This window comes from Lagopus muta, chromosome Z, assembly GCF_023343835.1.
Source record: "Lagopus muta isolate bLagMut1 chromosome Z, bLagMut1 primary, whole genome shotgun sequence".
Taxonomy (NCBI): domain Eukaryota; kingdom Metazoa; phylum Chordata; class Aves; order Galliformes; family Phasianidae; genus Lagopus; species Lagopus muta.
In genome coordinates this window covers 24,605,877-24,621,784 of record NC_064472.1, presented here as the reverse complement: position 1 = coordinate 24,621,784, position 15,908 = coordinate 24,605,877, and the positions used below count along the sequence as shown (strand labels likewise).

At 41.0% G+C, this 15,908-nt stretch overlaps 1 protein-coding gene across 1 annotated transcript in view; it reads left to right on the top strand.

The window, feature by feature from the left end:
- The first annotated feature begins 4,281 nt into the window (after positions 1–4,281).
- SV2C (synaptic vesicle glycoprotein 2C) overlaps positions 4,282–15,908 on the top strand; it is a 99,795-nt gene continuing 88,168 nt past the window's right edge. The window contains exon 1 of the mRNA XM_048931767.1: positions 4,282–4,396. The gene's annotated coding sequence lies outside the window, so the exon portion shown is untranslated. The remainder of the gene's footprint in view (positions 4,397–15,908) is intronic.

Sequence of the window (15,908 nt, the reverse complement as noted above, 5' to 3'; positions counted from 1 at the left end):
TGAGTGAAACTGTTTTATGCAAGAACTGTTCCGCAGGTTTTCAATTGGATATAGTACTTAGGATGATGCAGTACTGCAGTAGAAATGTTCTTATTAGACTTAGAGACAGATGCAGTTCTAATTATGAGATCTGTTCTACAAGAGACACAACAGTATTATTCTTCATGTCTAAAGCTATAACATCCAAGTAATCAAGAGCAGCAAAAAAGGAAAGCAGTGGCTTGAGAAATGTTCTGTTCAAGCCACAGCATCAGGTCAGCAGAAGACCCTAAACTAGGATTTAGGAGGTACTGTTAAAAGGTTCCTGATACTCTAAGAGACCATTTCTGTTAGAGTATGCAATTTAGACAGCAGCGAGACAAAAGAAGAGAATGCTCTGTCAAGAAGAGAGATTGTTTATTTCCTATCTGTATCATGACCAAAAGGACTCAGGTATTAATAGTCCTGCTGTTGGTAGACTACTCAGTCAGCTGATAATGTTGCTCACATCATGTGAAAATTTATTTAGTGACTCTTCACCTTTAATTCTGGGAGAGGTAAAGGATCTTTTGATCAGTGACAGCCTTTATCTGTCAGAAGTTTTTGATTTTATGAAGCCAAAAGAAAACGTTTGCATGTAAGTCAGTATCATGTATGGTGATTTTAAAAGTCATTTTTCATTTCTCAGCAAAGAAGTATCAGATTCTTCTCTTTTGATGCAGTATTTGTTTAACTAGTCTAATACTGCCAATTAAATTGAAAAAATCATTCCTCTACTCTTAAACAAACTGTAGATTTTTCCTCTGTCTTTGTCAGTTAAAACTACAGTGAATTCTTTTTGTATATTTAAGCAGCATTTTCCAGCTGTTATTTATTTGAAATGAAGCTGTGGGCAAATATCCTATTCAGGACTGGATCCTGCTGTGTAGGTCACTATGCACACACGCAGTCTCAACTGCCAGTGCACTGCATACAGCAGAATATGGAAGAACTAAAGAGGCTGAGGTAGGCTGATTGCCTCAGCAGTCCCTGATCCCTTGCTGAGGCTTAACAGCAACATTTCTATGGATTTTTCATATATATGCTGTTCATTTCCCATAGCCTATCTCATTAAGTAGCATAATGTAAGAATGTGGGAGCATTGTATAAGGCCCTGATTCTATGGAAATTCAACTTTTATTTCAGGGTCAATACTATAAATCTTTGCCAGTTGCTATATTCAATCACAGCTCAGTGGAGAGATAAAGCTGTATTTATATCCTAGAAAGGAAATACTGAAAAAAATAAACCAATGTTTCATGGACAAATATTTGAGGTGAAAGTTAAAATAAAACAATGTTTACTTACAACTGAGTAAACAAAAAGCTCCACTTCCTCCTAAAAAAAAACAACAACAAACAAAACAACACACCAAAACAATGAAACAAAATCACAAAGAAAGAAAGAACAGACATCATTATGCAGTACTTTAACACAAACATATTTGCCCTATACTTTTAAAACTAGAATGGAACAAGTAACTGGAAGCATTGCAGGGTCTGCATTTTCCAATTCTTTTACAAAGGAATAATGAATAGGAATAACATCCTTGTTTTTGTTCTGTTGGCAAGGGGCTGAAATGCACACGTGGTCACAATCCAGTATCATTCGCTATCAGAACACTTTGTGTTACTGGGTCTGTGATAACTGTAAGAGAATCTGTCCAGATGTGTCATGTGCTCACTGAGAAAGCTGACATAACCACAGATGTCATGAGCTTAACTGAATGCATATACAAAATGCATTTTATGCATGGTACAAAAGAGTACTCTTGAGGGAAATTTCAAGAAAGTCTATGATCCAGGGGCAAGGAAGACAGAGGCTGTGTGAAATTCTAAGATCTGTAAGGCATTACTTCCACCAGAGATGCATGTGTGCAGGCCTTCTACCTTGGGATGTCTTTCATGGTGATGGAGATAAGACCTGGTTCCTACCAGCCTGCTCTGGGTTTGTGGTGGTGGAAGGAATTTTCTGCTATCATACAAAGAAATTACACTACATGCATATAAAACAGATCAAAGAAACACTGCGTAGCTTTGTTTAAATGATGCCTCACATTCTCAATATAACCTTCCAGAGATGACATGGTCATTCCTATGCTGGTGCTTTAGGAGGGGCTTACCACAGCCTGAGACAAGTGAATCAGACACAGGTCCGACTGAAACCCACCGGGCACTGGCATGCATTGTTTGTGCGTCAAGGCTGATCCTTCAGTCACAGCCACTCACCACACCATCCTACCCCGAGGCCACTCAAACAATAAAGCTGATACTGAAAAGTAGCCAGGCAGGCAGACAAGTGGAAGAGCCATTCTCTTCAGCACAGCATTACTTCAGTTTAACCTGGAAGCCTAAAAACAGCCTTCAGTCTCTCAGTCTGTCCCTTGTAATCTTACTACAATGACTTATCTTCCTTAAAATTTTAGTTCTGTCTATTCAAAGACTAAATATGGATGTGGTTTTGTTGTTGTTGTTGCTGTTTTGGTTTGTTTCTGTTTTTCTTTTTCAGAATAATTTGCTATTTTTTCATCAAGAAATCACTAGGAGCATGTCATCTCTCCTGAATCAATTCATTTCAGTAAAATATAGCTGGGATCCTTTCAAGTACACTTTGTGTAGAAAAATGCTCCTATTTTAATTGGATAGTCAACAGTAAATGGATGGTAACAACATTTTACCATTGCTCTTGTTTGGACAGCACCCATAGCCTTTTATTTTGTTGTCATTGGAAAATTTCGTAATCTTTGTTTTCCATGCCTGTTGTACACAGCCGGTTTGGTTTACTAAGAAGGAGGTGCTCTTTTCTAACACAATGCAATTTTCTAATATTAGAATTACTGAAAGGGACAGAAAAGTAATAGGTATTTCTTTTCTATTCTGTTTGCATTTCACACCTGACAGCGCTCTGTGCGTAGTTCATCCTGGCTTTCCCCTGGGTAACTAATCAATAAGTCAGTTTCCTTTGCTGTTTGAGACTTTCGCACAACAACAGAGGAAAATAAAAGCATTTTAGAGCATAGGAAAACATGTATATATACTCACAAATATGGGCAGGACTTAGATGAGCTGCCAGAAATCACTCAAAGCTCTGCAGAATCGACGCACCAGACATGTGCAGAGTACAGGGCAGGGGGATAGGGACTGCTAGCATCTGCGCATTACCCCCCCTTCCTGCTGGAGGGAACATTTGTAGTGCAATGCATTCTGGAGAGGTGAACCCAAGTTGTGTGTTTGTTAATAGAACTGGTGGAATAGTTCCTCATTTTGAAAGGTATTTTGAATATGGAGCCCTACCCTCTCTTTTCACCTTCTTTCTTTGCTTTGGTAATATCACTGCATTTGTCTTCACATGTGAACTGCTAGAATTGCCTGTAATTGTGCAAACCTGAAAAGGAGGAGCTCTTCATATTCTTTATCCATCAGCGGCTATTAGCATCCACTACAGCAAACTAATGGAATAATTCATAGTCCTTGATGCCACAGTATTAAAAAAAAATAAATGGTGATAATAGTAAGAAGCACAGCAACCTCCTACTGTTCACTGAAGAAAAAAAAAGACTTCACAGGCTTATTTAGTTTATCCATTTCTCCCCAGACAAAGCAATCACTTTTAAACTTTCTTTTATTTTTTTGTCTTTTTTTGTCTTTTTGCTAAAAACCACTAGCAATAAGGATTCGGCCAGCACCCAAGGCAGTCTGTTCTTTCCTTGCTCTCACAGTCAGGTGCTTTCCCACTCAGGAAGGTGAGTCTCGCCCAGGAGACCTCCATCACCTGCTCCTACTTTTTATCACCAGATCCAACTGGCAGCCTTTTCATGTGGAGCACACACAGCTTCACACTGTTGCTGAGAAGTGCTCATGGCACTCTCCAGTAGGACAACGGGGATCCGGGATGCGGTGGTCTTCAGGCGGCCATAAGGGTTGTTGCAACCCTAAGGAACTAGCCGTTCCACACATTCACCCTGCTGTTGCCTCTCGTGAAAGCCTGCCTTTGAAACCGAGCACGTTCGTGGGCGTACTACCTCTATTTTCCCCTTTTACTGCAAAAGGGGCTCGTTCCCGCCTCCCTGGGGGGGGGTGTTCCGTGCCTTCTTTCGCACCCGGCTCTGCAGCGGGGGTCGCCCTTGCCGCTCTCCCACGTCCTCCATCCCGGGTGGCGGCGGCCGCCCCCGCGCCGCTCCCCCTCTCCCCGGCACTGCCGCAGCGGCTGCACCGCAAGGCGAAGCCCACGCCGCGGCTCCGGCCCGCCCCTCCCGGCCCGTCACGCCTGGCGGCTCCAGCGGGAGGCTCTGCGCTCGCTCCCTCCCGCAGCCGGCTTCAGGAGGAGGCGGCAGGGAAGGAGGGAGCGGCAGCGGCTCGCAGCCCGCCCGGGCCCTCCGGTAAGTGATGCTGCGGGCAGCGCCACTGTTGCTGCCGGGCAACTTTTCCTCTTTTTTCCTTTTTTTTTTTTTCTTTTTTTTTTTCCCTTCCTTCCTCATCCTCCCCCCCCCCCCCCCCCCCCCCCCCGGGCTCCGTTCGCATGCTTGCGGCGGGAGGCGGGAGAACACCTCAACTTTTGCACAGGACTTAGGAGGGGGTTTGTTTGGCGGGGAGGAGGGAGCTCAGCTTCGGGCAGGTCGAGCCTTAAAGGGAGTGCAGGGATTCTGAGTCTCCGCTCGGCTGCTGCTCACTTCAGTTGCATCCGACGCCAGCTCGGCTGCTCGCGCTCAGACCTGCTGGCACAGATGCCAGGCGGTGAGGGTATCTCATCTCGGCATGGAAGCTGACCGGCATACTAAAGCTGGCACAACTTTTGCACGCTAGAGAAGCAGAAACCAGGGGGAGCAGGTTCGCAGAGACTTCAGATGCTTGAGGAAAACAAGCTTGCCAGTGTCATAGAGGTAAGGATGGAGAGGAAAATCGGGCAGGCAGAAGAGACGTAGGGATTCCTCAGAGTTCCTCAGGGAACTGACACTTTCTAAAATGTGTGTGGAAGCGAGCAGGCAGGGTTTCAGGCTGTGGAACAGAGAAGACAAAAGGAAGAAAGGAAGGAAGGAAGGAAGGAAGAAAGAAAATAATCAGTGTAAAAGCTTTGGAAAACTATATTCCTTTTCTCACTATGGACTGCTTGCAAGGATCGTGATTCACACTGACTATGCTGGGAGAACAGTTTAGCATTCACCACTCCTAAGGGGGATCGGGGAACTCCCTTACAACTGCAGGAGAGGAGTTTTCCAAAACACAGTTACTGCTTTCCTAGCACTTTGAGAATTCAGACAGTGAGAGGTGTCCAGGCAGTACATACAAAGGGAAGCGTGGAGTTAGTTTCCTGGGCAAAAACCTTACTGAAGTCCAGGTGCGGAGTGGTAGGATGACCCATGGGATGCTGAGTTCTTTAGGGACTGCAGGGCAGAAGAGCCAAAGGGATGCAAGCAGATGGAACAGCAGGTCTGGAAGTCCTGAGCAGTGGCAGGACTCCAGGGATCTTAGGGCTGGGTGACACGGGGATAACTGAGCATGGTGGTCACTGATGAGTCCTGGTTACCTAAACATGGAAGGACCATGGGTGCATTGAGATGGGGGGGTGAGGGTGGGAGCTGAGTCATGCCGGCTGGGGTGGCCATTGCACATCTGTGCAGCATGGGGGGGTGAGAAGAGAAGGAAAAGATGAGAAGATTGTCTCATCAAAAGATGCTGAGATCATCCAGAAGCTCGTCAGTGATTCATGATATCCTGCTCTCTTTCCCGGAAGTAGCTGGGAGGCTGATGAGTGTACCTCTCATGGGCTGGGAGGGATTGCAGAGGTTAATACAACACAACGGAAACCTACCCAGACAAACAGTCAGTACTGCTGGTACTTGGTCTGCATTGCACTGCAGTGCAGGGAGCTCACAGCAACTTCTACCTTAGGAGAGAGGGAGATGTTGATCTGATCTGTTGAGGTGGCACAAACTATGTCAAAGATTACTGCATTGTGAGTTGAACCGTAAGGAGATTTTGGAAGGAACTTCTTGATGAATTTACAATTAACTTACACAAAAGAAAATATAAACAGAAATAGAGAAATATGAAGAAATGTAAACAAATAAACAAACCACAAAATAAAGTTCTTCAGCTAGAATCTTTGGGAATGGTATACTTCTGTTGGAAGTGTTTTTACTGAATTCCCTATATGAAAGAGCCTCCTGTTCTACTATGCCATATGTCTTCCTGAATTATTGAAATTTTAGAATGGATTTTATTTTCATGGATGGATGTCCTTGAAGGAATGCAAATTATTATTATGCTATTTTTTATAATGTTCATATTCTTCCTGGTCATTAAGGATGTGTTCAGCATTTTTGTAGAGAAGGAAGCACCACGGTAAATTGGAGACACTGGTCCTCCCCCCTCAGCTAGCCATTTTCTGCAATTTCACTGAATGATACCTTGCATTAAATCTTATCATTTCAGGGATTATTTTGCATCTTTCTTTCTTTTCTTTCTCTCTTAAATACCTGTATCTGTAATGCAAGCATCTCTTTTTTCTGTATTCCACAGAAACATAGGATTTTCTAAAATACAGTCATAATAAATTCCAAGGAGGCTTACGTACATACATTTGGAGGAAAGCTTCCCATCAGCTGAGTATTGATTAAAAAAAATAAAAAAAAGGGAAAAAAAAGTGTATCAATTAACATTATTGACACACATGGTGCCTCCAAGCATCTTTAAATGATACCTTGAGGAGGAAAAAAGGAACAAGCAGTAGTCCCATGCCTGTATTTCTGTGACTGTATTCCTATTGCTAACTCAACACAGATGACCCTGCATATCAGTGGCACAGACTCAACATAAGCTTTCTCTGATGGCAACTTCGTGTAAAATCGTGTCACTGCATTCTAGAAGAGCAGATCTGTGCTTGGCCAAGGCAAGCGCGTTCTGATTATGTATTTCAAAAATGTAATTAATTTGTCAGTAACAGCAAAACAAGAGTTGTGTCTTCTTTTTCTTACTTGTTAGCGGCTTTACAAGAAAGATGTTTGCAACAAAGGAAGATCACGTGAGGCGTTCAGTTATACATGCAAAACGCAGTGTTACTGCAGGTGACAACATGAAATCTATAATCGTGATTGTGTGTTCCTGATTATATAAGCTTACATAAGTTGCTCGCAGTAATGGCTGGTGTCAAATGAATTTCTAAATGATGTGTTTCAAAGCACAGAGGACAAATGTTTATCCACAGCGGTCCTCATCCTGTCCTCATCCTGCCATTAAAATCTGCGTGACTCACGCTGTAGATTTCATTGGGAGCTCAAATGAATCCCGCGGTGTCATTACGTAGTATTTGAAGCACAAAAATGGCATTAATGAAGATATTTCACAATCTCAGTTGTATAAGAGTTGGTTTAGCCTCACAGGCAGATCACCTGGGCTGTGTGTTGCTGTGAATCCTTGCAACCCATATGCGTCACAGAATGCATATCAATGCTTGTTTAAACAAAAGCTCATCAATTACATTAAATGTGTTTGCAAACCTATGATAGGGAATCCACAGCTGCTGCCACCGCCCTTTTATTATGTAGTGCATAATATCTTCGGCTTAGAAAAGATCAGCATCCTTCAGAGGACTGAATTTAGAGCTTGTTTTCTTATAGGTGTTTTTAAGAGGCTAAATGGAAAAGTAAACGGAAAGGATGTACCACTAAGAAAATAGGTACTATGGCTCCTCTTTTAAATACGCAAACTGTTTCAGTCTAGAGTTAATGTGATATATTCTCTGATCCCTATGTTGCAAAATGTGGTGGCCCCTTTTTCCATAGTGGCTGATAGCCACAAAGATGTGTCTGACAGGCTTTTCATTTGTATTTCTGTACTGTTCTCCTGTGCGTATGCATGTTGCCAGTCTATGATGCTCTAGTCAGGTTTGGTCTCTCCCTTTTTTATGTAGCTGAGAAATAAATACATGTGTATTCAATGCAATTAAAAGCAGATTTCTTTAGCATGATTATTATTGAAACTGCTGTGCCATTACAAAAAAAATCAGATAAGGTAAAGCAAGACAAAGCCTGTCCTTTCCTTCTCTGTGGCTCGAACTCTCGGTCAGCTTCCCCACCCAGAGAGGCTAATAAATGTTTAAATGCTGCAGGCGTAACAATCAAACTGCTTGAGGTGCAATACGTTTTATTGATTAAGACATACAAATTTCTAAGACAGAGTTTTACCTCTGTCTGCATTTCTTCTGAGCACCTGCTGATGGTAAAGACTTGACATGCATCAACAAAACATCAGACTTTCGTGATTAGATGGGCATTCCTTCCAAGTATTTCTAACTGAACTGAAAATGCACGATAACAAAAGCTTGAAAAGCACCTCACATGTAATGTAGCTATTCTAGCACACAGCATATAGCTTTATATTGATCCAAGACTCATGAAAAATATAGTGTTACTGCAGTTTCATGTCGGCTTGCCAAAAGCAAGATATATTTAAGATAAAGCAGTATCTCCAAGGCTGATTATCTCCTTCTCAGCAAACTGTTTTTGCAGTCATGGTCCTATGGATCTAGTTATGTTGTTTTGTTCTAGGGCAGTAGTCTGCATCTCATAAGTATGTGTAGGTTTTTGACTAAAAATCCCAGCCACAGAAAGTGCATTTTCTAGCTGCATTAAAGCATCCTGTAGGCTTTTTTTCCATTAATGGTAATACAAGTTACGTGTAGGGAAACATTCTGGGAAACACATTGTGGTCTAGAAGTACAGGTAAGCATGAGAGGTAGTGTTGCTCTCAGCATCTTACAGTGTTGCTGGGTCTCTATGCGCCATCATTTTCATTCCATATTAAGCTGGAGGCTAAACTTCCTTCTTTTCTGTGGGAGTAATGATGCTAATCCCAAGGAGCAGTTTTCGTAGGCTGCGTTCTACCCTTGCCCCCCTCTGCTCCTCTACCCCAGGCAGACACTGCCACAGTTGTATAAATGAAGTGGTCCTCCCAGATGCTTCTGAGACAGAAATGAATGGTTTCTCTGAGCAGCACTTCCAGCTGGAAGCCACTGATCTCTGACATGTACCTTGTTGGTTTGATCTCTGCACATGCACCTATGTTGGTTTTTTTTTTACTAGATGGGCTCTTGAAATCCTGTTTCTTTGTCAGCTGAGGGCATGGCTTAGATCCTTGTGATCTATGAAAATGGGATGAAAGTAATGTTTATTTTCATTAAAAAGGCACATACTTGAAAATTTGATCGTAGCATATGTCCAATCACCACCAATATCAATAAGATCAACAGTATATTCTTTCATTTCCTAATTATCTTGAAAGCTCTCTGCAGGGTATAGGTAATCTCTTTCTTGCACAGATATGAACATGCCAGATACTATTTGGCATCTTGCTTTTTAATTCTCATTCAATGAAGTAAACAGTTTGGATTATGGAAGATCTCATAGCAAAGGTTCGTTAGATCCCTTTGAAGGGATTTGTGAATCAGTAAGTGATGTGGTGGGTGCTGTAAAAGAAAGGGAAGACCAAGTATTACTGTGGTCTCCTACACCACTCGAAGACACAAATTCTTTACAGAGCAAAGTTCTCTTCTTTTGTTTTTACTGGGCTATATTTGAGCTGTTTTTAATCAACATAATAATAATAACAACAACAACAGTATCAGGTGAATATACCAAACATTTCATGGACCACCAACTTATCTTATCAGCATATAGCTGTGCAACTGATGACGGTTTTGGCTTTTGGTCTAGAAGTCACCTCTCATGGATAGGACTCATTTTTATGTGTAGTGTGGCACACAGGCTGCCACCCCCAGCAGATTCATTTGTCTTTATATTATTCTTCCTCAGTGTATGAGCAGCACCTTATTTTCAAATAACTCAACAGTTATTTCCTTGCAGTTTTATTAAACAAGTCAAGCTCTGACAACGGAGAGAGTATCAAAGAAAAAAGTACATAATGATGTTGGACAAGTGACCAATGAACTGATTACTGTGTTAGGTAATCATATAAGAATGATCTGCTCAGAAAAAAAAAAAAAAAAAAAAGGAAAAAAAAATAGACAAGAAAAATGTATTAAGGTTTGTGGGAGTCTCTGCTATGCAGGTATCTGCAAGATGGTTTCTGCACAATACAGGTGAATATTGGAGTAATTCCCATTTGAAGGGACTGTGTGAGGCCATTTAGTCCAGCCAACTTCCAAAAGCAGGCTGACTTTTATAGCTAGAATAGGTTTCTCTCAACTATGTCCATTCAAGGTCTGAGCATCAACAGGGATGGGGATTCCAGAGCTCTGCAGCCATTCCAGTATTCCAACAGCCTTATTATGACTTGCATCCCTACAGCTAGTTGACAAAATCAGTCATACTGATCCTGATGTGGTTTCACATCAGAAGAGAATAGTTACTGCTGGCTAAACTCTTATTTATCTTTCATCCCTACAGAGAACGTGGTGGAAGCACGAGTTAAAATGGCATCCATTTTGTCATAATGCAGGCATTATGAGAGGCTCCATTTTTTCAGGAAGACGGCATTTCATCTGTTACAAAGATGTTATTGTGCATGATTTTTGAAATGTGTTATTTCACGGGAGGTATTTTGAGACATGTAATGCTGAATCTCTATAAGCAGTTGGAATTAAGCATATAACTGGACTACTGAGTGTGCGTAGGGGATTGAATATCTGTTAACAAAGCTGTGCTCTGCAGGTGGCAGTGTCTCAGTTGTGAGAGGAGGAAAACCATCTGAAATTATTACACTTCTGTATAAATACATATATCACTAACTTCTGCCCCAATACGCACCCCTGTAATTTGAATGATGAGAATGGAATCATATTTCTTGTGAGTTTGGCTCAGAATCTGTCAACAAATCAGAGTGAATTTGTTGGAAAAAAATTGTGACAGAAGAGAGTGATTATTTTTATGATAACTATTTCTCGTTGCGTTTACATACTGTTGTAACTACTTTGAAAATAAGGAAGCATATGACCAGAAAATGTGTGTCTTCCTAATACTCCATCTACTGGGAGATACCCTGAACTTTTAAACAGATTCTATGCATTCTAGCATTTAATCAGAATCTACATAGGTCGTTCTGAAAGTAATGCTCCTATTTATTTCCTTGCAAACTACAACAGATATAAAGAGCACAATAACACTATTTGGTAGAGCACATTCTCAGCTATAGCACACTGGTTTTCAACACAGTCATCACCATTTTCACCTGCAGTCTCTGCACCAGCAGAGGTGACCCACTATTGCTGTTGCCAGTGCTGAAACATACTACCCACTGCCTCACTGTGTTCATATCCAGCTTTTTGGTCTCCATAAATGTTCAGCAAGCATCACTGAATGTCAGTGGGTGCCATTTTTTTTCTGCATGGAGGAATTCAGTGAATGATACACTTTTGCTTCATTCCACACTTCCACATGAGACACCGGTATCCACCGGCTGCCATCTGTCACATAGCAACCACACGTAAGGGATATTGGTGGGAACGTTCAACCTCTACTGCCATACCACCAACATCCTCCTCTGATGTCATGACCAACATCATAAAGTTGGAGGCGGAACTTTTGGAGCAGGCCTCATACATAATTAGCCATGGAAGATATTGTCATGTTAATTAACATGGAAAAATTCAGATGGATATGTTTCTTAGCACCGGAGATATAAAAATATAATGTTATTTTTCCTCTTTGTTGTGGCACACTTACCTCATAAAACCTCATGAAGACCGTAAAAGCATACATTCAACTTTAAAGACAAAACTGTATGCTTTCTATATATGTATTTTTATCCTTTTATAGTTGATTATTACCAAAGAAAAAGTAACTTTTAGAGTAATTAAAAGCCTTTTTTGATGTATTTTGTACTTTACAAATTTTTAATTAATATTTGTTTTGATGGATTTCACAGATACATTGACCAAAAAAAAAAAAAAAGTGGTATGTATGCAATCACTTGTAAACTGTTTTAAAATCATAATGTTGTTCCAGCTGGTGGCATCCCTTTTGTCCCATTTATCATCATGATCTTATTTGGCCTCATTAAAGTCTGTGATACAGGTAGTGAAGAGAATAAAAGTTTTGTAATACTTGAGATAATTTTCAAGTTAAAGAAAACATGATTTAAAGGAGGAATGTCATTTGCATCTGTACATGTGTGCATATACTTAACTGTGTAAAAAAATAGAAAAATATCAAGACATACCACTCTGTGACATAAAGCATATACATCTCGTGTAAGTGTACAGCTTTGAAATTTCTAAAGAAGTTGAGGTCCCCATATTAAGGGAATGGTCCAATTGGGCAACATCTGACCTAAAGAGACGTCCCGTATAACATGGCATCATACTATTGGGGGGAACTGTCTGAGAAGACTGCTGTTGGCTTGGGACTGGCTGGGCACTGGCTTGCTGTTGATAAACTGATGCTATTCTGCATCATCACTTATTTTTTTTCCCTCTTCCTTTTCCCCTTTTTTACTTAACTCCTTAGCTACGTGCACATGTTGTTGCACTTTTTTTTCTTAAATTCCCTCCTCCATCCCTCCTGGAAGAGGTGGCAGCAGTGGTGGTGATGCTTTAAAAAGGAAAAAAATACTGAGAATTTCTCTGTGATTTCTTCTAACTGGAGTGACTAAGGAAGACGTAAAGAGTAACCCATGTCAGGCTGCTCTCATCTATTGCATCAAAGCCTTTCTTTGGCTTATGAATCACTCCAGAAAATATTAGGGTATTTGTACCTTTGACTTCTCAGTATCTGAAATTTCAAGAAATTTTACTCAAATCCCTGTCGGGGATTGACATTCACAAAAACTTTGAGTAATGGCTATTTCTCATATTTCTCTCTCTTGCCAAATTGCTACTTGTGTGATGTTTCTTCTCCAACACAGTACAACAAACTTTCTACAACTTAATAATAACTTATAAATGATATATGTAATCTATCTGAAACTTTAATAATCTTACCATCTGAGATGCAGTGAGGATTTTTGTAGAAATCATACATCACATCTTTGTACTACTGATGGCAAGCTTTACACTTAGTGGTGTTTTTGTCAAACTTTGACTCCTTCTCTGTGAGTTTTAAAGTTTCAGATTCTTTCCATCCACAGCTTCATGGCACAGCACTACCAAAAGCCAGAACATTACTTTGAATTCCTTTTTGTTTTTCCCTCTGTATTTAGTAAACATTTACCTTTCATGTGTTCTTAGAGCACAGCATCGAAGATTCCTTACTATGACCAGTTGCACAAAGTAATTAAGGAGAATGGGGCTCTGCATAGAGAAAACATATTTCCTGGGAAATCAGGCATCTCTGGGAAGAACAAGTGCTTGCTAATTTTTCTATTTATAGTAATGAATAAGTTTGGTGAATTCCTGCTCAGCAATCCAGAATAGGCAAAACTATTTCCAGTATTTGAGAAAGTGTTGTAAGGGGTCTTTCAGTCTGTCCATTGTGTGGGTTTTCTCTAAAGCAAATGTTGCTCAGAAAAATCAACTGAATAATTTCATGCTTTATATTTGCTGACGTACGAGTAGCTCAAGGTGCAACCTGAAATGTATTTAACATCCCACTTAATCTCTTAAGGTTTACATGTTATTTTGATAGTGACTGGAAGAAAAAAAGTTTTTTCAGCTGTTCTAGGTACTCCTAGATCTTGGTCCACATTTGGTCTTCAGAACAGAATTGAAGGTTCCACCCAGTGAAGAAACACACTGGGAGACTTAACAGTATAGCAGGTGGCTATACTTGAGAACCACTGCAGGTGGTTCTCAAGGAAAGGCTATTGCTTTGCTCATCTGGGAAGAGAGGGCCAAGCAGAGAGAGGGATGTAAGTGCTGTCTGCCATCATCTAATGAGTGATTACAAAGAAGATGAATTCAGGAAAAGGAATGGAAATTCCACTGAGATAGAAGGAAGAAATTATTCACTGTGGGGATGGTGATGCACCAGAGCAGGCTCATATAGATGCTGTGGAATTGCGTTCTATCATCAGAATATGCCAGTGCACTGCGCCAGAAAGCCTGATCCAATTTTGAAGTTAACCTGGCTTTCAGCAGGCGTGTGAAGTCATGAAGTCCCTCCATACCTTCCTTACTCTATGATTCTAGTGTTATGAAGGGTTACTGGCATAAAGACTGTATTTAAATTGAAGTTAGTAAATCATGGAATTCAGTGTCCCCCTCTTGTGAGCACTTCTACACCATCAAGAATAATTTCTGGTTAAGACTATGTCCTCTTTTCACATTTGCTTGCAAAATGTAGACCTAGGAATGAAGAATTTATGCTCAGAGAGAGAATTTACTTGCTCACAGCAAAATACTCTGCCCTGTTAAACTGCATTCCATAAAATGTCCCTTAAGTGGCTAGAAACCATTGCACTGTACAGACTAAGAAACAAAAACTAGATAATTATATTGATTAAAAATTGTTTTTGCTGAGAAATAAGATTATTGTTTTTCTTTCTAAGGAGCCAAAGTGCTGAATCACTTAATTTTGTATTTATTTATGGAAATTCAGTGGTTTATACTTCGAGCTCAGAGCTGGACATGAAGTGACCTCAAGGCCACATTTCTATCCCTTGGAAACTATTCTTTGGAGTGCACAAAGAAGATTTGACTGAAACTTACTGCACTTTTAGTCAGAATAGTTATTTCAAGTTATTCATGACTGTCAAGTGAAGTCCCAAATGACTAGAAAAATGGAAATAACACTCCCAGTTTTTAAGAAATGTAGAATAGGGTAACTACGGGCCAATGAGCATCATGTCTCTGCCTGGGAAGTTCACTGAACAGATGCTCCAGAGGTAGATCATGCCTGACCCATCTGGTGGCTTTCTGTGATGGAGTGACACCATCAGTAGACAGAGTAACTGATGTCATCCACCTGGACTTCTGCAAGGCAGATATGGTCCCACATCACATTCATATCTCTAAATCTCTCTAAATTTGAAATATATGGATTTGAAGGATGGACTACTCAGTGGATAAGGAATTGGTTGGATGGTTGCAGATAGAGGGTTGTTGTCAGTGGCACTGTGTCCAGGAGTAGGCAGAGGGGATCTGTCATAGGACTAGTACTCTTCAGCATCATCATCAATGACCTAGAGAGTGTGACTGGTAACTCTCAGCAAGTATCTGCTGACGACACCAAGCTGAATGGTTCCATGGATACAAAAGAAGTAAAGGACATCATCCAGATCTGGACAGGTTTGAAAAATGGGCCCAGCTAATGAGGTTCAACAAGGCTAAGTGGAAGGTATTGTACTTGGACTGGAGCAATCCCAAGTAAGAGTACAGAATGGGAGAAGAACTCACTGAAAGCAGCCCCTCAGAGAAGGAATTTGGTATTCTGATGGATGAATGGACATGACCGAGCAGCATGTCTGCAGCTGGGAAGCCCAGCCCTATCTTGAGCAGCATCAAAAGAGGGGTGACCAGGGTGGTGAGGGAGGTAATTGTTCCCTTCTGCTCTGCCCTCTTGAGGCCTCACTTGGGCCCCCCCAACACAAGCAAGATATTTGGCTGTTCTAGTGGGTTTACAGGTTTACTTTACTCGGATAAGTGTGGTAATTCTAGAGCTAATACATGCCGATGAATGCCAACCTCCAGGGATGCATGCATTTCTCAGATTCTAGAGGAGAGCCAGAAAAATGATCAGAGCAAAAAGAGGGGAAATTTAGATTAGATGTTAGGACAAAATTTTTCACTCACAGGGCAGTGAGGCACTGGCACAGTTGCCCAGAGAAACTATGGATGCCCCATCCCTGGAGGTATTCAGGTTGGTGTGGGGCCCTGGGCAGTCTGATCTTGTGGGTGGTTGCCTTGCACATGGCAGGGATGTTAGAACTAGATGATCTTTAAGGTCCCTTCCAACCCAAGCCATTCAAAGCTAAAATAATAATTTGAATAAATCTTATTGA